The sequence below is a fragment of the Ptychodera flava genome, chromosome 7, assembly GCF_041260155.1.
Source record: "Ptychodera flava strain L36383 chromosome 7, AS_Pfla_20210202, whole genome shotgun sequence".
NCBI classification, from domain to species: domain Eukaryota; kingdom Metazoa; phylum Hemichordata; class Enteropneusta; family Ptychoderidae; genus Ptychodera; species Ptychodera flava.
In genome coordinates this window covers 4,522,220-4,544,778 of record NC_091934.1, presented here as the reverse complement: position 1 = coordinate 4,544,778, position 22,559 = coordinate 4,522,220, and positions in this window count along the sequence as shown.

The window sequence follows — 22,559 nt, the reverse complement described above, 5'->3', positions numbered from 1 at the left end:
GTGTGTGTGTTGTGTGTGTGTGTGTGTGTGTGTGTGTGTGTGTATCTATGTATGTATGTATGTATGTATGTATGTATGTATGTATGTATGTATGTATGTCCATCCACTGCAAAAACTTGAGAACTGCTGCACATTTCAGCTTGGTATTTGGTGTGTAGATGCATCCAGAGCTGTAAATGGGATTTTGTTCAAATGAAGTTGAAGGTGCTCCCTATTTACACTATGGAAGCGAGATTTGGGGGCATATAGAAGGTTACAATATTGAGTAAGTACATGTTAAATTTTGTAAACAGCTAATTAGACAAAAGAAATGTATGATAAATGCTGCAGAGAGAGAGGTGAACTTGGAAGACCAATGCTGAGATGGGATTATTCAAAATGGTTAAGTATTGGTTTCATATTTTACAAATGAATCGTAATAGATATGTATTTCATGCTTACCAAGAGCAGTTTAAAATGGCAGAACAAAATAAAAGATGCTGGGCAACAAGTTTAAAATGTATTCTTTTTTCATATGGGTTTGCAGAAAGTTGGCTCAGCCAGGGAGTAGGAAATGAAGTTGTATTTTTATCTCAGTTTAGACAACGTTGCAGAGATATTGATGTTCAGAATTGGCATTGTCAGATAAATAGTTACAACAGATTAACTACTTATACATTGTTTAAGAATTGCTTGTTTTAGAAAATTATTTTCACATTTCCATGAAACCAGTCTTTAAAAATGTATTTACATCCTTTTGTATATCGTCACATTCGTTGAATATTGGAAGAGGGCGACACGTGTTTTGCCAAAGAACATAGAGTTTGTATTTGTGATAAAGTGTCAATTGAAAACGAATTTCATTTCCTGCTAGTTTGTCCTATGTACACAGAACTCAGGATAAAATACATACCTCATTGCTATTACATTTTACCAAATATCAATAAATTTATACAATTATTACAAAGTAAAAATTCTGATATTGTCAGAAATTTGTGCAGATTTTTGTTTATGCATTTGAGAAACGGAGTGAAACTCCTAAGATATTGTAACAATTTTTGCTTGTCATTTTTTTTCTAAGTGTTGACCTTCGACTGTATTATTTGTGTGGTATTTTGTGTGGCACAAAGGGCCGGTGGCCTTTAGCGCCAATAAAGATAACATATTCTTCATATTCTAAATTATGCAAATGAGCTTGAAATGTGAAAATGGTCAAAAATCAATAACTCAAGAACCGCTATTCAGATTGCTTTGAAATTAGTATGCAAATACCTCAGGTGGACTTCATACAGTACTATGTATTAGTGGAGATATCTTGAAGTTTTCTCTTTTTGCTGAATTTTTTGGTGATTTTCCTCAGTTTTTGTAAAAAAAATCTTTTTCTCTGAAACCGCTTGCCCAATTGCTTTCTAATTTGGGTTGGATTTTTGCAAGGGTGTTACCTTTGTAATCTGTTGAAATTATGACAAAATTAGCTCAACTTTCTTTTTTGGCCAATTTTGTCAATTTTTGGTCAAGATTTGTTTCTTCAAAAGTACAAGTCCAAATACTTTGAAATTCAATTTTTAAGGTTTTAGAGTTTTCCTTATTGTAACTAACCAATATCATGTCGAAAATACTAATGTTGTATTTTTGAGGCAATTTTTCTCATCTTTGGTTTTAAAAAATTGATTACACAATACACTGATCCAATTACTTTGAAAAATTTAGTTTTTGGGTTTCTTAGAGAGTTCTCATAATGTGTGAAAACTGTAAAAATATCAAAAGTGTAGTTTTTGAGTGATTTTTATCCGTGATTATTTTTAATTTTATGCAGTAGTTTTAATTTTATGCCACTTAAAACAATACTTCTTCTCCATAACCGCTGGTTAGACAGCTTTGTTATCTGGTGTTCAGGTCCCTATGGATAACCCAACTTTTAGATTTCTTCAATTATGATGAAATATGCAAATCTGTATTTTTAGGGAATTTTTTTGGTCATTTTTGGTCAAAACATTATTTCATCCTGACAGCTTTGATATTTGGTATACAGGTTCTTACAGATGAACTAAATATGATATATTGAATATATGACGAAATCTGCAATTTTGTATTTTGGGTGCAATTTTTGCCATTTTTGGTCAAAAAATGTGTTTCTCAAAAACTACTTGTCTGATGCCTTTGATATTTTGTACACAGGTTCCTAGGGGTTGTCTTAGTGTGATATATTGAAATTTGATGAAATCTTCAATTTTTGTATTTTTGGGTCAGTTTTTGCCATTTTTGGTCAAAATCTTTGCTTCTCAAAAGTTACTCATCTGATAGCTTTGATATTTGGTATACAGGTTCCTAGGCTTTATCTTAATGTAATATATTGAAATTATGACGAAATCATCATTTCTGTATTTTTGCAGCAAATTTTGCCATTTTTGGTCAGGCCATCCTGAAATGAGCTATCAAAGATATCCACCTTCTTCATCAATACATGTGTCACAAAAAGTTATTCTCTACAAAACACACAAGAGCTCTGTCAACTGTTGGGTCACTTGTTTTTTCAAAACCACTGGTCAGACAGCTTTAATATTTGGTTTACAGGTCCCTAGGATGACCTTAGTGAGATAATTTCATACAGTCAGGAAATACTTAATTTTGTATCCATGTCTATAGTAGCTTCAGGGACTTTGGCCCTATGATTTTATGATGTTGACAAAGAAATTTTAACATTTGTATCAAATACAAAATGACAATATCGAAATTTTTCGTTACATAAATTTTTAACTTTCTTCCTATTGCTTTGAAAGATGTCATATTTACCAAACGTGGCGGATCAAATCTTAACATAATACCTTTCACAACTATTAAAGCTCCACTATCATTACTTTTGGATTTTTTTCCCTATATTTTTTGTTAAATGGTAATCTAATATGTTGATTTTCATACTAGGCTAAATATAATTGTGTATTACACAGACTCGTACCATGCACTATAATAAAAGCATGCGAGGTATCATTTTCTTATTGTTCGGATTTTAATAACTCTGTTAACACTTGGACTATGTAATCCTTCTGGTACACATGCGCACAACATTCCAATATGGCGTCTTGCGAATTGGCTGGTGTTTTAACGCTGGAATCCTCTGAGATCAACTGGCCAGCCCAAAAACAAAAATTCCGTGATGAAATGTGATGCAGATGTTTGACGAAACACTGGAAAAATATATGTTTGGGGTGAGATTGGGCCTCAGGATTGGACATCTCGCATGGGTGTCAAAATCTGATTGAGTGGTATCAAAAACTGAGTGGGTAGTGTTGAAAACTGGTTAAGTGGTATCGAAAAGTGAGTTGGGAGTGTCAAAATCTGAGTAGTGTCAAAATCTGATTGAGTGGTATCGAAAACAGAGCGGGTGATGTGGAAAACTGGTAAGTAGTGTTGCAATCTGATAAACTTGGTAGTGTCTAAAACTAATTAAGTGTTATCGAAAAGTGGATGGGTAGTTTCAAATCTGGTCGAGTAGTGTCAAAATCTGATTAAGCAGTATTGAAAAGTAAATGAGTGATATCAAGAAGTGGATGGGTAGTTTTAAAATTGGTTGAGTAGTGTCAAAATCTGATTACGTGGTATTGAAAAGTAAATGAGTGGTATCGAAAAGTGGGGTGCTAATTTTTGCATGAATTACGCTCCGTGCCTCCCACCACAGTGGAGAGGTGGTGGGAGGCCGTATAACGCTGGGTTACACACAACCCTGCTACGTAGAGCTAGTGTCGAGCTGGCTTTGATTGCATACAGCTCGTCAAAAAGTGAAAGACCGGACATGGCATGCCATGTACTGACTGAATTTCGTGTCCCAGGCTTTGGTAGTCCATTTGGACTACCATTTCATGGACTCTGGTAGTCTCAGGGAAAAGTTGGCAGTCTGTGGACGTGGGACTACCCTAATTTGAGCCCTGCAAGAGCTTTAAAATGGACCCAAACAATGTGGTAGATCAGGAAAGAATTGTAAAACTTTGAGTCTGAATATTCGTCCCTGGGGCACTTTCTATCTAGACCTCAATCAGTTCAGTATATGTTTATCTTTATTGAAAAAACACACTACAACTTCCCTCTGAAGGGAAGTATTGCAAAAAACAAATAAGGAATTAAGTATAATCAAAAGAAACAAAAAAAACAGACTAACAAAATAATAATATCAAAAATATAAGCTCTTTATGGTATTTATATATAAAACAAAATATGAGCTAAAAATCATCTCATACAGTAGGCCAGGGTAAAGATCAACGTAATGGTATGGTGTACTAGAACACAACTTTTTTCATTTTTTTTAACAACAGTACCCTACAACATATGTAATTATTAAAAAAAAGTGCAGCAGGATGGAAAATTTGAGGTTCAAATGTACACTCAATATGACCAGCAGAAAAGCAGCAGTGTGAATGAAAAATTTCTCCGGCCCTGATAAATATTTCAGTTTTCAGAAACTCTTGTGAGACTACAAGGAGATGGTAGCCGCGATGGCGGAGTTTTTAAATTTTGAATTCGCTTTCAATTTAGACATGTAAGTTACATATAATTAAAGACAGATGTGCCAACAATCAGGCGGTTAATGGTTACATGTTATGATTGAGAAGAACAGAGAGTAAATTGGTAACTATTGGCGAATTTCAATAAAAAAGGGAAAAAGACATCGAATATCGACATCTTTACTTTAAGTCACCAAAGAAATCCACACTCTGCATTCTTCACTGCGACTTTAAGTTCAAGACCACACCTCTTTCTGTTAACAATGATAAAACTTACTTGACATCTTTTTTGATTTCATGAAAAGATATTCATGAATGGAATCTGAATGAACAGTGGAAAAGGGGGTTGGGGAGCTCGGCGCTCAGCTAGGGATTCCACAGCGCCGCCAGCAGTAGAACAAGGAAGCAAACCATTGTGTTCTTAAAGTACCTTTTTACATACATGTACACGGACTGGGTGCAGTAAATGTATTAATTCATGTTCAGGGATTTTATCAAGTATCGTTGAGCAGAAAAGAAGCTTGACCCTAATGCATTTCAGAAACGGTTTTGTCGATAATATTAATATTTCCTAATTGTGGTATTAATATCATATTTCCTAAACTATTTCTTAATTTGCCTGTGCAACACTTCCGATGCACGAGACTGATTTTCAGAGCACAATTGTCCCTTCTTCGTTCTATGCACTGTCGACAGTATGGAGATATATCATGATGAATTCAAATAAAGAAAACTGGAGTATATTGGAGATGAACAGAGTGGACAAATACAAAGCAAAATCACTTCAGAGGCACAGAAAGAAGCAGCACTTTAGTGGTCAGCACACTTTATACAGAAATGAGGCATCAGTCAAAGAATACCATACCTAGGTAACTTGCTGGTATGAGTACACTCTTTTGTGATACTGAACTATGTTTTCAAATCTTAGTGAAAACTGGTGATATTCTTGATATTCAATTTTTGCAACATTGCATTACAAAATGTATCACTGAGCATGCCTGCAACTAGAAAGTATGGTGACATGAAGGACATGTATTTTGCACACTTCAAACTCTCGTTTTTGAATTTTCCTGTCGTGTCGTTCACTATTGGAAGATGCTTGCGAGGTACAAAATAAATAACATCTGCGAACATGGTATAAAACTTTTTTGCAGCCTTGTTGATTTTGAGAAAAGATATTTATTTAGCCATAACTATTATCTGCTATGAGTGGTAATTTGGGAGTAGGTGTATGCTGATAACGGCAATTACAATATGTTGAATCATGGAATATGAAAAATAAAATGCTGTACATCCTTAACAAAACCATCCTCAACATGTAATGATCTGTCTCCCCCCCCTAAATGAGCACATTTTATCATGTCCTGCACTGACAGCATGCTTGCATCTAATCAGCAAATGTAGTATCTATTCAATAAACACAAGGTGACCATGGACCAACAAAAGCTGCATGCTTAATGCCAATACCCACCATGCATTTGTCAAACTGTTCACACCCATTCTCTGTGAAAGGTTACGCCATCACAATCAATAACAATGGGTTTGAGACAAACCATAGCTGTGAAAGGGTGAAAATTATCAAAAACTTCAAATTGTTAGATAGTCATATCCTACATATACACTAACCAAGGTTACTTCAACAGCATTGTACTATTTAAGGTAAATGCACCTTGGGGACAGATAGTCGCAAATTTCTATATTTCTTTTTCTGATCTATCACTCGTGGGGGCTCATTTTATAAGCTATTGGAGAAAGGAAAACTACGAATGACTTGGTTTCTTGAAAATCCACAATTTAACCCCCCCCCCCCCCCCCTGGAATGACTACCATTTTGAATTAAAAATATTGCAACATGTAGAGTAATTTGTTTCGCTAGTTCCAAACTTTGCATGGTGACCCCTGATTTTATTGTTGATTTCATAAGAGAATAGTTGAAAGTTTCATTCAGGAAAGTACATGTAAAAGTTTAAGTCTTTCACTTTTGAGGCACATACTACCTTAACAAAACGTAACACAGATTATGACTGGGATCTATTATATATGTGGTGTTGGGGAATGCAAACTGCTCACAACCAAAGAAACCCAGTCATACAGACCGTATTACCATAAATCTGACTTCGGGAGGGTTAGGGTCTTGGTTTAAAATGCTTAAAAATGCTTAGTTTTATTGCACAGGTTAATCACATGAAGTACAAGACCTGACAATGATCTGTCCTGTCCTGTCAGCTTCTATACATACAATGGCAACTGAATTGAAAATGCACCATTAATAACATATGCTACATTCTGCTCAAATTGTGCCTCAGGGACAGATATTTGGACTTTCAAACTTTTCCAGTTCTTTTCTGATCTACCACTTCAAGTCTTTGGAGGAAGAAAAACTTTCACAGTCTCAGTTTTTTGAAAATCAAAAATTATATTTTTCTCCACAAGCTTAAGAGATGGCGGCCATTTTGAATTTCATATATCGTTATATCTTGGGTAATTCATTTCTCTAGCAACAAAATTTGCACGGTGACCCCCGATTTATATTTTTTCATTTTGAAAGAGAATGGTTGAAAGATTCCTTGAGGAAAGTTAAGTCTTTTACTTTTGAGGAGCATACTACCTTAAATTGTTCATAACCATTACACTTCATATCAAACAATTATGTCACAAATATACACATTTTCAAGTCATGACTGTAGGACATGCATCCAGTGTTTTCAAAGAGCTGTATGTAACTCTACTGTACAGATATTTTGTGAATTCAATCATGAATCATTGGTTTCAAGAAATTTACAAGAAGGCTGACAGAAATCTTAACTTACTGACAGCATTCTATTGCTAACGGCAGGAGTTAGAGAAAGACCTGCAATCTTTGAGTCTAACTGTTGGCAATGTGATAAAGTTTGAAAACAACTTCTTGTGAATGCTTTTAAGAAAGTACAACAATTTGCCATTACTTGAACATTAATTTTTCACAAGAAGATCTACCGCGATTTTTCTGTCTTAACTAGAATGAAGCTACATGAAAATTTCCAAAGAAACCTGTTGATATGTACATGTACTATATTCTGTGCAACAGGGAAGATAGAATTTCAAGTGATATTCACTGAAGAGTTTCATAAAACTGACAAAATATTTTTTGCATATAATTATATTGCTGACTTGATCACAATTTGACCACAATCTGGAGGAGAACATGATTCTTTACACATTAATGTCTTCAGATAATGTACCCTCATGTGATACCTTCTAGCTATTTTGCTCTTCAACGATTTCTTGCAAAATATGGCACAAACATAAAGACCTGTCTGATTCGTGTTGTCTCTATCTTTTTATCTGAATTTTTGTGAGACTTGAGATGTTTCTTAATAGACTGTTTTGACACAATCTTTCCACACTGCTCACATAGAATGGAGTCACGACATATTTGGTTCCTTGATGGCGCTTCAGAGCCACTTCTGTAGTGAAACACCTTCCACAGTGGGCACAAATAGTAATGGGCTTTCAGAATGAACTGCTTCAACATGAAGAAGAAGTGAGTTCTTGCTTGAGAAACGTTGGAAACAATATCTGCAACAGTTTGGCTTTGGATTGTTGTGCACGGTTGCCATATGCTTATCACAATTATAAGCACTTTTGTAAGTCTTTTCACAATATCGACACTGGTAGGGCCTTTCACATGAATGACTAAGCATGTGATTGCCCAAACTTTTTTGATCTTCGAATGCCTTGCCACTCTCTTCATTTACGGCATTAACTGGTAGCTGTGTGTGTATACTCATGTGCCGCTTGAGGGTTTTCTGGTATCCAAAAACTTTCCCACATATTTTGCATTCGTGGTCCTTTTGATGATGCACATGTATTCTCTCGATGTGGTTTCTCAAGTACTTCTGCTTCTTAAAAGTTAAACTACACATGTCACATTTGAATGTCAAGGCCAAATGGAGTTCTTCATGTCTGCTACGTCCACCATATGTCAAGAAGACCTTGTCACAATGTCTGCATGCATATGTTGGGCGCTCTTCCTGGTGAAGCAATTTGTGTGTCCTTAGAATGTCATGGATTTATAACTCTTGTGGCAAACGTCACACTCATGACTAGTTAGTTCTTGATGACTCTCCGTATGCTGTTCCGGCACTGATCCGGTTGGAAGAGACTCGCTGGACACATTGGATTTCTGTAGTCTTTCCATATCATGGGTTCTCTTTGTATGGTCTTTCAGTTGATGCAAGTTGACTCCAAAGGTCTTGCCCTGTTCAAAGCTATGAACTTCAGTCGCTTGTTTTCTGAGTATACATGTACTCATGTGCAGCTTGAGGGCTTTCTTGTATCCATAAACTTTCCCACATATTTCGCATTCAAGGTCCTTTTGACGATGTACTCTCATGATGTGGTCTCTCAAGTAGTTCTGCTTCTTAAAAGTTGAACTACACATGTCACATTTGAATGTCAAGGCCAAATGGAGTTCTTCATGTCTGGTACGTCCACCATATGTCAAGAAGACCTTGTCACACTGTCTGCATGCGTATGTTGGGCGCTCTTCCTGGTGAAGCAATTGTGTGTCCTTAGAATGTCCATGGATTTACAACTCTTGTGGCAAACGTCACACTCATGACTCGTTAGTTCTTGATGACTCTCCGTATGCTGTTCCGGCACTGATCCGGTTGGAAGAGACTCGCAGGACACATTGGATTTCTGTAGTCTTTCCATATCATGGGTTCTCTTTATATGGTCTTTCAGTTGATGCAAGTTGACTCCAAAGGTCTTGCCCTGTTCAAAGCTATGAACTTCAGTCGCTTGTTTTCTGAGTATACATGTACTCATGTGCAGCTTGAGGGCTTTCTTGTATCCATAAACTTTCCCACATATTTCGCATTCAAGGTCCTTTTGACGATGTACTCTCATGATGTGGTCCCTCAAGTAGTTCTGCTTCTTAAAAGTTGAACTACACATGTCACATTTGAATGTCAAGGCCAAATGGAGTTCTTCATGTCTGGTACGTCCACCATATGTCAAGAAGACCTTGTCACACTGTCTGCATGCGTATGTTGGGCGCTCTTCCTGGTGAAGCACTTTGTTTGGATCACTTTTCCTTTGGCAGCCATACATGTATGACTGTGATTTGATTTCATTCTCTTCTTCCATCTTTTCTCCATGCGTCTGATTTCCTTCCCTCTGCTCCTGCAAACATTCCTGGTGAAGCTGCTGCTGAATCTCCTCTGTTATTGGGAGCTTGATTCTAATTTGATTGAGAGCGATGGGAAAAATCTGTGGATTTCTTTCCAGTGCCTACTGCAAGTGTCACCGTGAACATCATTTCTGGTTTTGCCCTGGTCTTCAGGGGAATTTTCCCGTATCAACATTTTAGGAACACTGGCATCTGCTTTGTGACAAGCAATGCTGTGACTATTCGCAATCATGGATTGATTTCCATGAACATCTTGCCTTACACCCGTCTCCCTTTCCATAAGAGTGAAGTCTGTCTTAACATTCACACACTTACATGGATTACTTTCCTTTGGGTTTTATTGTGCACAGCACATTCTACAACATTCCACTTATTATTTGTTACAGCTGCCTCTTCCTTTACCTTGACATTGAGCAAATCCATGCATTTTCCAGTTTGGATTCCAAAGCCATCATTCACACACCTAGGAATACTCTCTGATGTTTCTCCTCCATCAATCTTAAACTCAAGTCAGAAGCTTTTTGATGGGAAAATCTTGAAATGTGCTCATAAACTTTCATCATGGACTCATGTCCTAGATTTACTCCAACAAGTTCTGATTTTGTTTGAAATCTGAATTTGTATCACTTTTTGCATTCAGGTTGCCTTCACTATTGCTTTGTTTGTCATAGAAGAGTTTCCAGTAACACAAGCTTGTGGAATATCACTTCTTACATCTTCCTCTTCCTTAACTTTGACGGAAAGATTTCCAGTTTGATTTCTTGGAACGCCATATTTGTCTCGACCGCTTCTGCCACTCAAGTCTCCGGGATTAATGCAGTCATTGTTCTCTGAGCAAACACGGACATGAAAGTTTTTGATGTCAGGACAACTTGCTTGAGTACCAAGATAATCTGAATCAAGATGTAGCTCCTGAGTTGCCATGTTGATGTAGTCTTCCTGAGTTGCAATTTTTACTTAATCTTCAACAGTGAGGACTTGCTACTTTGATATCTGTTGATTCAAGAAAATCAAAGACGGTCATAACTGAATAGGCCTGATACAAACTGACCTCAACATGCATAATGGATGTCCTACTTCATTTTTATCATCATCAACCTGGTAGAAGAAATCACATCTTTCAGGAACATGATAATAATAATAATCATAAAAATACATACATACATATACATACATACATACATACATACATACATACATACATACATACATACATACATACATACATACATACAGACAGACATACATACAGACAGACAGACAGACAGCCAGAAATACAGATAGACATGTACATACAAACTTACACATACCCCATTCTAACTTATAAGAATAGCTTCTCTTGGCATATATACAAGTGTACATATGGTATACATGTACATGGGAGCTAAAAATCTTAAAATAACATATAGCTTATAGGATATCTTTATGGACGTACAGAAACCTTTCTGCATTTAAAAAGAGTAAAAGTGTCTTTTTAATCTATCTAAAAGTTTGCCTAGAAGGAAAGGTAGTGTTCCTCTGAAGTAATGGAAACACTAGATATCATGTCACAGTATGTGTCACGTTACATAATTGATATTTATGTTTTGCTGAAGGGGAAAACCATTGGTGTGCCCTTGCTGATGCACCCTAGCTTGGCTGGCAAGCTGGCATAATTTCAGTGATAAGAAGCTGTATATAGTGGCTGTGTTGAGGAACGATGCTTAACCCTTTCACCCCCAGTTCCCTGTATACAGGTCCAAGATCACCATTGATAACAATGGGTTTGGACAAACCATGGTGGTGAAAGGGTTAATGAGAGTGAACATACTGGGACAGTAGTTGAAGCATTATCACAGTGCATTAGTGGTGTCATCCAAGAATTACTTGGGTTTGACAGACAAAAGTATTTCTTTTAACCCTTTTCCTGCCAGACAGTATTAAGACTATTACTTCCCCATCAGCCAAGTCAGTAAAAAGCGGTATTGAGCCCAAAAATGACATATTTTTACCCGCTTGGCTTGGTATGTTATAGCATCTTAAGTCAAAAAAAAAATCAAGTTTACAGTATTTATGTTTTCAACAACCTTCAAATTTACAGTATTATGTTGAAATACACCATATGGAATATGTTGTGTTTCATTAATTTTAACCATCTTGACCTGATGGTGAAATATGGATTTGGCAGGAAAAGGATTAAGCATCAAACATACCAGCTTGTGCTTAGTGCTCAAGACCATTCCTGTATGCAACCAGGTAGCGTTGAGCTAAATCATAGTTCCTCCACACACCGGTTTGGAATGTGTATTGTTTTAATGTGTGAAGTACTGGATTAGGAATTGTATGAATTATGGTTTGGCATCTGTATTTCATACCCATTTTTGTTGCGTTTTTCTATCGAACATTTGTTACCAAGAGCAACTGATATATGTGAAGCCTGCGTCAACCATTTCAAAAAATGAAACAATCCATTAGGTGTTGGAGGGATTGGTCACTTAGTTTTGTTGTTTTGATTTCGCCTGCATTCCAATGCGTGCTCCAAGTCTAAATTGTGCCTGAAACTTTCACAAAATAGGTGTTTATTTTCTTGTGGGGTTGATTGTATTCAAACTGAAATGAAGCCCTACAATTACAATCAAAGACATCTTATCAAACCATAAGGCGCATCGTAACAATAGGGACCCAGGGGTTTCCAAACAAGTGTGTGGAGGGACTGTGGCTAAATTTTCCAACTTTAGAACATTCAGTGACCCAAATCCAATTGACAGGCAAACGATCAGGCTTAGCTGTGCACTGGTCAAAATTTCATGCAGGCAAGTCCACAAAAATTTTGAGCTTGAGGTCAAAATAGTGTCCTTATTGGTGATTTGCAAAATTTAAGCCCCTTTGATATATGCGAGATGGGACTAATATCTCAACACATTTCAGCTAAATCATACCACTGTCGGCAAAGCTGATGCGATTTTCAGGTACATTTGTCTCCCTATGGACTTGAAAAACTGAACATGAATTCAAACGAAGAGGCGCTTTTAAGGGATGTCCTCGGGATTAAATCAAGCAAAGAAAGCATTGAAAAACTTAAATTTGGGACAAATACTCTAAAATGTGAAGCTGTGAATAGGGGCATCAGTAGTTCCTTACCTAAGAATGTGAATTTCTCTCGCAATGCAACAGCACCAGTGGCTTCAGCAGTACATCGTGTCAATAATGAATTTTCGGACTCCACTCACAAAAAGCTGGAGGGAATTAGATGTCCTGTTACCAAGGGTGGACAAGCTTCTGCTACCTTGAAGGCGATGCAAAAAGAAAAAGAATATGTTAAGGCCAGGAAGAAAAATAAATTGTTCATTGGAATCGCCGCTTCTACTTTGGCGTATTTGGAATTTTTTTTTTTGATCGCGGCAAATTCTTACTTCCGCATTACAAATATTTTAGTACTGCCGCTGGTGGCGCCCTACACTTTGTCGGGTTTTCGCTGGCACGGCATTTTGAATGAGACTTCCGACGTAGTTGACCGCCAACACGTTGTTGTGACGTCAGAATTTGGCGAATCACGACGCAAAGTGGGTCGATTTGGCCAGAAATTTCCTCGTTTTGTAAAGGTTCGTACATGTCACATCGTGAGTATTAATTGATCGCCAACATTCAACGTGATGGCCAACAGTTAGTTCCAAAGACGCTATTCAGTGTTTGTCCTGATACGTTTGGCGATTTATTCAACAAGATCGTGACAGCAGATGGACGGTGCGTCCGATTGAATGAAAGTTGCATCGAAAGTATAAAAATTTACGGCAATGACAAAACACATTGTTGCATCGATGTTAAAGTACGATCTGAATGATGACTATATAACTTCATTCCGATCACAGTACAGTGTTGTTAGACCATTGTGTAAAATGTGTAGAGACAGTGGTAAAGAGGCCAAAACATGGGGCCAAAGTAAAATGAAAAAACTCAGATGCTAGGTCCCACCAGGACAATATTAAAGGACAATACTGAATTGTTGGATTTCAGTGATTTGCTGTACATTTCAGTTTTATTCTGAGAGAATGTTGAAATACTCAGAATATGTTGTGCAAACACTAACTGTGAATGTAATAGCCTATGTTATTGTTGGGAAATATAGTATTGAATTCAGTTACCAGTATCAGTGTTTCTTGTCTGAGATATTTCTGGTAAAAAGGGAAACAATTATCTTGCCTTGTCTGCATCTGTGCAAAAATGCCAGAGAACCGCGTTTACCTTCGGCCTAAAAAAAAAATTAAAAAAAAATTTTCGCTCGCCGCTCCTGGAACTTGGTCTAAAAAATCCGATGAACAAGATTTTTTTTTTCTCTGGCCTAAGGGGGTATAAAATACACAGTCTATGTAAACAGAGGCAATTGAAATCAAGATTTCGGAGGTTAGGGTTAGTATGTGTAGTGCAAACATATATGCATGAAAACTTTACAAACATTATGAAATGCAATTAGGGAATCAAACTGTGGCTGTTGACTTGCACTTTTCCTTGACTTTTCTGAGAATTTTTTCCTCACACCTTTGGCTTATTGAGATTTTTCCTCGGGTTTTTAGAGTGGAGTGATTCAAAGTTCAGGAAATTTTGTAGTACTTGCTGTAATTTCTGTAATTTGAAATGCTTGAATATGCTGTGTCTGTCTCTACCCTGAAATTGAGGGAGAGATAAAAATAACATATTGCTAAACTGAAGAACACAGATGTGTATGCAGTCAGTTATGAATGAAATTGACCTGACCTGACTGGATCTGACCTGACCTGACCTGACAAGGCAACTTGAAGACAGACAAGACCTGAAAAAACCTGACCTGACAAGATCCAAGTGTATCAACAAACAAAATGATAAACTGTGGAAAGACCATCGCAATCAAAACAATAACAAGTCATTGACAATGACATAGTTCCCACTTGTAATAGGAGTATCAGTCTTGATGGGGCAGGGAAATGTGGTCATTAAGAAGTATCACTGGAGTGTGGCGTTCAGATCTATGGACACAGGTTTATATCATTGTTCCCAATTTGAAACAAGAGGCATGTCTAAGTTATGGTTCTAAATCAGGAAAAAAGATCAGACCTCCAGCTGTATTGGCCAGCCAAGAAATACATATGCGCATAATAAATGAGGTACAAGATGTGACATCTTAAGGTCTATTATGCTATCAAAATTGAAGCATAAAGAACTTGTGGTTACTGAGTTATGCATATATAAGTATGATCAAGGTCATCAAGGTCATCAAGGTCATGTGACATTTTGAAAAAAAAATTGTATTGCTAATTAATCCCTATATGCAAAAATCCAGACCTCTAGCTCTATTGGCTTGCCTAGAATTATATATGCACATAATTAATGAGGTAAACCATGTGTTTCATAAGGTCTCCATCCTACTAAATATAAAGGACATAGCACTTGTTTTTTTTGTTTTTTTTTTTTTGTTTTTTTTTAAATATGTTTATTTACTGTTTAATAAAGTTACAATATCTCGTATACATTCATTAATTGTACAAGTACAAACACCATTTCAAAAATTTGCTACAATATAATAATCAGCAAAGCGTATGACTAGAGCTAGCAATGCTCCTATTACTGCAATATTTTTTTCCAAAGTGTATAAAATTTTTTGTATCTGTTGCATTTGTGAGTTGAATAAATAATCTGTAAATATTTATAAAAAATGTCGTATGACAAGACAGATTTCATGCTTCCACTGTTATTTCTACAATTAGCCCAAGCAGCAAAAATACAATATTTTGCAATTGTAATTATAAGATTGACAAATCTGACTAGGGAGGATTCTTGAAGAGGTTTATACCCTAATACAATGATATGGAAATCTACATCTATATGGATGCAAAGTTTACTTAGAAGACCTTTGATATGTTCCCAGAAATTTCCGAGCTTTTTACAATATAAAAATATATGTTCGTAGGAATCAGATACTTTACAGACTGTACAATTATCACTATTTTCAATTCTCCACTTGAGGAGATTGCGACCATTTGGGAGAATATTGTGTAAAATCTTAAAATTGAACTCTGCCAGCTTTCTATCATATGTTAGCCCTATAGTTTGGTGAATCCAAATAATACTCCACTCGGAAGGAGAATAAGATTAATATACTGATTACAAATATATTCTCTGTAGGAAGGTATAAAACGCTTCCGTAAGAAGGCTTGATAGTAATATTTAGTGGTGAGTTTTGAAAGCTTTTGTGAAAACAGGAATTTTCTTCCAGAAACCAAATATGAAGAGTGTAGCACTTGTGGTTACTTATTTATTGACATAAACATGTATTTTAGGTAAAAGGTTATCGAGGTCACATGACATTTTGTCAAAAAATTTCTATCCTATAGTTATCCCTATATACCAAAAATCAGACATCTAGCTCTATTGGCTCGCTCAAAGTTAGATATGTGCATAATTAATGAGGTACAATATGTGGCGTCATAAGGTGTCCCATCATACCAAATATGAAGGGTGTAGCACTTGTGGTTACTGAGTTATGGACAAATATGTACATTTGAGGTCAAAGGTCATTGAGGTCATGTGACATTTTGTCAAAAAAATTGTATTGCACAGTTATCCCTATATACCAAAAATCAGACCTCTAGCTCTATTGGCTCGCTCAAAATTAGATATGCACATAATTAATGAGGTACAATATGTGGCGTCATAAGCTGTCCCATCATACCATACATGAAGGCTGTAGCACTTGTGGTTACTCAGTCTGCACGATAACCCGGCTTTTGAGGTGTGGCCGGTACCAGCGATTTGATTGGGTATTGTAGGGTGATTGGCATGTAAGACATTATGTTAGAAACCATTTTCTTTAATGGGTGGGTTCAATCGCTAAGGTAAAAATAACAATTAATATTTTTCATCATATGAAGATGTTTTACAATAATTTGATATTGTTCGAAATTTATTCAATTAAAATAATTATTTTCTTGATGATTTGAAGACGTTGACAACCTCAGTATGCACGAGTTCTATGACAGTTAAATTTCCCACCCTCCGCATAAATGGTTGACACTTCGACGAGAGTTGACCGCTGTCGATGCTACAACATCAAAACATTAGAACAAGAAACTCACATGGTTCTTAAAGTTACGGATCAAATTTAAAGCTAATGATGTTTCTAGAGTAGAAATACAGATAGGTACAAACCGTACAAAAATGGCTTTGTTTGAACGAACCTACATTGAAAGGTCTAAATGTAGCGATCACATGAACATCCCGACCGGTCCAACTACCCGTCGACTGCCGTACTGTCAAGATTCGATGTCTAAAACACCAAAGAGCTGCTGTTTAGCCCCTGCTGATGTGTACCAGCCCCGAAAGAGTACTACCACATTTATAGAAAACTACAAAATATGCGTCTGTTTTTACTCACAATTACTGTATCCTGTCTCAAAACTGTCATCCATATAATTTCCTGACGGGCAGTGTCACTGAGTGTGTGGATACCGGATATGATCATCGTTGCATGGACATACCACAGATGATCGTTGACACTTGCTGGAAAAACAACAGCTGGGACCATTATTTTGTTTGGTTTTACAGGTGTAATGGGCTCAGGTACAGAGATATCGACTGATTACAGATATTGGAAGGTAAATTGCCTGTAGGGCAGTGACGGGCAGCAGTATGACCCTTTGATCGAACGTACACTTGCAACACTGCCTGCGATCGCAGACCAGTTGTGAGATCGACAGAAATTTTAGTTGTTGGGATTTTTTCAACAAATACGGGCTACCACAAGTTTACCTCTGAATGCAGTTGCAATATTAGCAACCTCTATTGCATTACATAATACAGAAAATGTGCTCATACGCCGACGAGTTATTCCGTATTGTGCAAGTTTTGTGCATTTCGAGTGGCTCGCCGGTGAAGCTATGAATGAGCACGCAAGAGTGAGTAATACACGACAGCTCATTATGCATGACCTCATTATGTCTAGCCTCTAAACCAATAGGCGCAGCTTTGAGATGTCATGTGATACTATTCATGAGCATTTGTTTACAACATATGCGATTTTCCCGCCACGTCGTTAGCCTGTGTTTCTTGATTATCTACGCCTATTTTACCTTATTAAGGCATAGCTGATGAGTCATACTTTGAGGGCAATAATAATCAGCTAAGCTGCATTCAAGAAAATGGAAAGGGTTGGCTAGTACCGCGCTTCGCGCCTTTACGACTGGGATTTGACATGTGTCAATCAATGGTTTTCACTGCAAGTTCCTCGAAATCGTGTCAATCAGAGCAATTACCGACGAGGGGGCAAGCCCCCGATGAGTAACATGAAGTTGTATGTTGCCAGGAGTAAACCATTGCCGATTGGAGAGGTTTGCATTAGTCTGACGGTACTTAAGGTGGAACATAATCGGCTTGAAAATTTTAGGGTTTTCATTGTTTCGCTCAAAAGTTAACTGTGCTGAGAACACATTTTAATGAACCACAGAAACGATTTATCATTTTTAAACAATTAGTAATACCTAAAGGCCTTATTTTTCATAATAAATTGTCTACATGATTTTTAGACCAAAAATTACAAAGTTTCAAAGAGAGGTCCTGTCAACCCCATAGAAAATGTACCCTCCATTTCTTCGTGCAGTGAGGTCACCAGCCGAGCGGGCGGGACTTTAGCACCCGTTTACCGTACTGTGGAAGCTATGCCAAAAGTGACACAAGCAGCCTTTTTCAAGCAGCGTCGTGCTCAACAGCAGGATTATGCCACAAAATTGACAAAATTTTCGTATTTTGCCCTATATTCACACCTGCGTGAATTCGCTCCATTTCTGCCAACGATCGCGTGTCTAGTGACCCAGATGACTTTATTTTACGTTTACATTGACAATGGGGTACGTTTAATCGGCATAGTTTGGCGATTGTCTCTTTAGACCAAAAATTACAAGTTTTGAAAGTTGAGTTCGTTCAAAATCAAGTAATTTTAGCTACCCAATTGAAAATTGATAAAATTATATTTTTAAAATATGTATATTGCCAAAACATTTGTCGACAATATTCTTCAGACCTATATCCGACACTTACCATCTCAAAACAGTGAAAATATACCTTAGTTTATGAGAAAACCGCGTCTTTATTTTGGCGATATTGCTGGCTTTTGTTTACTTTCAATGACGCCACTGAAAGACGCCATTCTTGCCTATATTACCCGTCATGCAATGGTACCGGAAAAGCCCGGTCGTCGTGCAGACTGATATATGAAAGGTTTAGCACTTGTGGTTACTGAGTTATGGACAAATATATATATTTGAGTTCAAAGGTCATTGAGGTCATGTGACATTTTGTAAAAAAATTGTATTGCACAGTTTTCCCTATATACCAAAAATCAGACATCTAGCTCTATTGGCTCGCTCAAAATTAGATATGCACATAATTAATGAGGTACAATATGTGGCATCATAAGGTGTCCCATCATACCAAATATGAAGAGTGTAGCACTTGTGGTTACTGAGTTATGGACAAATATGTATATTTGAGGTCAAAGGTCATTGAGGTCGTGACATTTTGTCAAAAAAATTGTATTGCACAGTTATCCCTATATACCAAAAATCAGACCTCTAGCTCTATTGGCTTGCTCAAAATTAGATATGCACATAATTAATGAGGTACAATATGTGGCGTCATAAGGTGTCCCATCATACCAAATATGAAGAGTGTAGCACTTGTGGTTACTGAGTTATGGACAAATATGTATATTTGAGGTCAAAGGTCATTGAGGTCATGTGACATTTTGTCAAAAAAATTGTATTGCACAGTTATCCCTATATACCAAAAATCAGACCTCTAGCTCTATTGGCTCGCTCAAAATTAGATATGCACATAATTAATGAGGTACAATATGTGGCGTCATTAGGTGTCCCATCATACTATATATGAAAGGTTTAGCACTTGTGGTTACTGAGTTATGGACAAATATATATATTTTAGGTCAAAGGTCACCAAGGTCACGTGACATTTTAGGTCAAAGTGTCTGAAATATCTGCGTGAACGGATGGACTCACGGACAGACATGACCCAATCTATAAGCCCCCTGAACTTTATCTGTGGGGACTAAAAACTGTGTCACTGCATCCTTTTTGCAATATGAATACGATGAGAACTAAATTTTATTTTTCGTGGCCTTATCTTATACCGTACATGGGAGTCTATGGAGAACAGCCTTATACATGGGAGTCTATGGAGGCATAAACTAAAAAGTCCTCTAACGCGGCCAAATTTGATCGCATCGTGAAACAAATCGACGTGCATCTGTATGAGGTAGGGTACTATCCTTGTACAAGTTTGAACGAAATCGCTCCAGGCGTCTCTGAGATATCTGCGTGAACGGACGGACGGACGGACGGACAGACATGACCAAACCTGTAAGTCCCCCCCGGACGGTGTCAGTGGGGACTAAAAAGAATTGGCACAGGAATATCTCAGATATCTGCATTCATAAGCCCCTGTGCATGGACACAGCATTAATATTAATTTCATCCTGGGGACCCTGTGGATCATACCTGGGGACCCTGTGGATGGATATCAAAGACAGGAAAGAAATGGCCGTCACACAGCCATTCATGATCGAATCATTACAAAAATCGGCGTGCATATATATGTGATAGAGATTAATATAGGTATCAACTTTCAATGCAATCCCACCCGGCATCGCTGAGAAATTTACGTGAACGCCCGCAGAGTCGTAAAATATAGGAAACAAAATGGCCGCCACGTAGCCATTTTAGACCAGATCAAAACAAAAATCAATGTGCATATGTATAACATATAGAGTAATCTATGTACCAAGTTTGAATGGAATCGCTCCTAACATCACTGAGAAATTTGCGTGAACATACGCACTGACATCAAATACAGGAAACAAAATGGCTGCCAGACGGCCATATTGAATCAGATCGTAAAACAAATCGATGTGCATATGTATGGCATAGGTGATAATCCTCGCACTAAGTTTGAATGAAATTGCTCCAGGAGTCTCTGAGATATCTGCGTGAACGGACGGACGGACGCACGCACGGACGCACGCACGCACGCACGCACGCACGGACATGACCAAACCTATAAGTCCCCCCGGACGGTGTCTGTGGGGACTAAAAAGTACCTTTTGAGAAGTGTCAGTATCAGCCTGCATGAAGCATAAAGTCTGTGCCCTAAGCACTGCTTCTTGGCTTTGCAAAACTGTCTGTTGTTGTTGATATGGCGTGATTCCAATGAAAGGTGTCCTGCTCTGATACAGAGGGAATTATGGCATAAATGTGAAATATCCAGGTCTTTTGACAGGCTTACTGTATGTGATTCACCATGTATGACAGACAGTGAACCACAATGCACTGCCATTGAGATGACCTGGATAATTTCACATTCATGACACCATAATTCTCTGATGTTTTCATGGCACCACACCATATCTGGCACTCCCCATTGCCATTCATTGGCACTTTTTTTACCCCCACTTTCTTCGTGGGTAATGAACCCGGAAGTAAATTTGTGGTCTTGTGCCTTATGGTAGCTGAGTCAGACACTAGGCAATGGTGGATCAAGTGCGTTGTCACACATTTCTACTCTACAACGTTATTATCAGACTTTCAGTAACATTCACTGATGAACAGAAATCAAAGCTGTGTGTGAATTCTTTGTATTCTGAACAATGATGCCATTACCTAAGCAGTACCTTACAAATGTGTTTTTGAAACAGACTTATTCCATGCATAGTGAGTTGAATGCCTGCTATTAAGAGGTTGATCAATATTATAAAGCAATAAAGCACACCCAGCGATGGTTATACCACGAGTTTTGACCAGTTCCCCACATATATGCACGAGCAATATGAAGCATATATATGAATGAGGTGAACTGGTCAAAACTGAGTTGTTGCTATTACATCATAACAGTACCTGTATATTGAAATTCTGGCACTGAATGTCAAAAAAAAAGGATTTTTGCTATTGTCGAGAGCTCATTTGTGTTAACTGTGTTATATCGCAAATTTACCACGGTGTTTTTCACATTTCGACCAATTGGATCACTGTATTGTGCCATCAATATACTGGCATGACACACAGTTATTATCGGAGAGTAATGTTAGCAGCTTTCAACAATAGCATTGGTATTATGTATGTAAACGCTGATGATTTGATGCAATTAGTATTGCCGATGTTTTTTGTTACACCAGCTGTGTTTTCGCTGTCGCTCGGTTTTTTTCGCATTTTCAGAAGAAAATCAGATGTTTACGGAAATATTCTAGTTAGTATTCGTACATTTTGCGAAGATATTTGACCACTAACCACTATGAAAAACATTCGAAGGGAAATGTAAACAGTATTTTTACGCCAAACCTTTCATTTTGCTGAGTTGGTAACGTGATCCTTACATGGAAACTCTATGGTTTTACACACAATAGAAAACAACTACATAAGTCCCTCTACTAAAATGACATCGTCCAAAATCTTCAACCAATCAATGACTCTGTATAAAACTATAGTTAAGTCTCTGCGCTCGTAATGCACAGGTTTGATGTTGGGACCACTTTCGTCATGAAAGCTGTCTTTTAAGTTCCAAGACAAGAAATTGACCATTTTAAACTAACAATTCTCTAGTGTTTAAAAAGCTCAGAACCCCCGTAAATTGTATATTTTCGGAAAGCCTAGATATAGGGGAACATTTTGGTTACCATAGTGTCACCATTGTTTACATAACTATCACGTGACAGGTAATTTGCATAACCTTTCAAAAATCGGTTTTCCCTATGTTTTGTTTCAATGCTTTGAGATATGTGGCTGAAATTCATGTGAGTGCAAGCTATCCTACAGGTCTTCAAAAGTGTGTCTCAGAATTTTTTTAAACCTTCTTAAACAGTTTTTATGCCAGAAAAACTTCCAGAGCAGTGAATTTTA